This window comes from Octodon degus, unplaced genomic scaffold (genome assembly GCF_000260255.1).
Source record: "Octodon degus isolate 3935 unplaced genomic scaffold, OctDeg1.0 scaffold00474, whole genome shotgun sequence".
NCBI classification, from domain to species: Eukaryota; Metazoa; Chordata; class Mammalia; order Rodentia; family Octodontidae; genus Octodon; species Octodon degus.
This window is the reverse complement of record NW_004525050.1, coordinates 251,739-253,914: the sequence shown is the minus strand read 5'-3', so window position 1 is coordinate 253,914 and position 2,176 is coordinate 251,739. Positions and strand designations below refer to the sequence as shown.

At 36.4% G+C, this 2,176-nt stretch overlaps 1 pseudogene; it reads right to left on the bottom strand.

The window, feature by feature from the left end:
- Window positions 1-1,364: 1,364 nt before the first annotated feature.
- LOC101567087 overlaps window positions 1,365-2,176 on the bottom strand; it is a 43,676-nt pseudogene continuing 42,864 nt past the window's right edge.

Sequence of the window (2,176 nt, the reverse complement as noted above, 5' to 3'; positions counted from 1 at the left end):
ATTAAAACTGTCAAGGATAGTAAAGTATATTCCCTAAACAAATGCTATTCAAATAACTCTGTGAGAAGATGGTCATATTTTCATATATATTATTTTCATATATATTTCATATATATATGAAAAACATTCATTTTTATTGTGTAATCTAAAATAATTGTTGTATGATACTGTAAGTCATTAGCATATTCAAATAGGCTGAAATTCAACATGAACAGCAAGCTGGCTCACAAGAAACCAGCCGCAGTGCACAAACACAACTGGCAGAATTCCAGCAGCCTGTTAATATAAGTGCAGACAACTTTCCTTATAATGAATAAGAACTCCAGTACTTTCTGGATGTTTTTGGTAAAGTTAAGGAAAAGCTACTGCAGTCAGGAGATTGACAATTTTTAGACTTCAAAAAGTGGCTGCCAGGGGACCAAAGTGAAAAATAAGTCTTGGAGCCAAAGGAGAACTTATTAGAAAGAAATGGGTTTTTAAAAATGCAAAATTATACTGATGCTTAGCATACTAGGGTTTGACAGGTTTACAGTGATAACCAAAACAACAAAGATAAACAGCTAACACTATATCTTTAGTGTATAGAATACAGATTTTAAAATTGGCAGCAATAAATTCTATGACATCTCCTGAGACATTTTCCTATGCCTTTTATTTACCCCATGCTAATGCTAAACAGTAACAGAATAAAAAGTGATTTACTGTATGGAGTCGAAAGTACTTGAAAGGTGACAAAATTGTACACTATTGAATGACAAAACATTAGAGGCTTTATTTTAAAATGTCTTACTGTTCATTATAAAAGTTATGATTGTTTGCATAACAATAGACTGTAAACAGGGAATTTTCATTAAGGAAAGATGGGTTTACTGTAACTTGATGTTTTACAAAAAATTACTGCAATTTATGGATAACAGAATTTCTTTTTTGCTTTCTTAAGTTTAATTCTCTTGAAAATTAAACCAATGTGTCCACTCTCTTGAGCTAAAGTTCAACCATGGTTATCATAGGAAATACCCTTATTTATTTGTTAATCAGAAATACAAACTAGTGGAACATATTCCCTTTCTCTTCTTAGGCCAAAGGTTTCAGCTTCATTATATTTTACAAGAAAACAGAAGACTTGCAGTGGTCCTGTTGAGTCTTTCCCTTTGTGGCTGAGGTTTAATGACGGCAGTAGAGGAAAGCAGTGGTGATACACAGTAAGACCAGCCCAGCTGCCTTATCTGACATTTGCAGCAGCTAAGTGCCTCTGGTAGGGTTGCTTCCACCAAACCTGCTTGAAACAAACGTCAAAATGCTCTGGTAAATCATGTTCCAGGGTGATTCCATCCAGACCAAGAGTTGGTCCTTCAATCTGTTGTTTACAGGATGGTACTAATACGAAGGAAATTATCTGGGTAGCTCAGATGTTCACTCAGCCACTGCAGAGGTATTTCCAACATTGGCTCAACTCCATGAATCATCAATTGATTCTTTTTTCCCCATCTTCAGGAGCAATTGCAGAAGGACAAACTTCTCTCAGGAGATCTCCTAGTGTCTGTAGCTGTCCATCTGCAGCCACAGGATGAATTAGCATCTGAATGAAGGGTCATTAGGTCATGTCTGATATATTCTAAAAGGGATATAACGAAATCCATTTTCTTCTGCAGGATATTCCATGAGTTTTGATGGATAGCCCCAAACTGGTCAAATCTGTCATTTTGTAGTCCCATCCAAAGCTGCTTGTGATCTTTTTCTCTGCATTTCATTGATTACTTGACTTTTATGCTTTAAAACATTAGCTTCTTTTATGCAAGACATAAAATGAGATTCAATTTCATCCTTAGATGAACAGTGCAGAAGGTCTTCTTCTGGAGAACTGGTTACTGGAGGTTTCAGTCCATACTCAGCAGGCTCCAAGGCAGTGTGGCACATGGTAGATAACAACTTTTCATGGTGGCAGCAAAGAAGCAAGAACCATGGTTGTTTTTTTTTTTTTTTATACAGAGAAGCGAAATGGTATGCTAATGTAAAAATCACTGGCCAGGCTTTGCATTATGAGAGCTGCTCCAGAGATTTCCCCCTTATGTTTCTATATGTTTTCTACCTATAAATATAGGATGACCAGGGGGCATGGAAATGGCTCAGTAGAATAAGAGCTTGCAGAGGCCTGAGTTCAATCCCTGGTTCCACA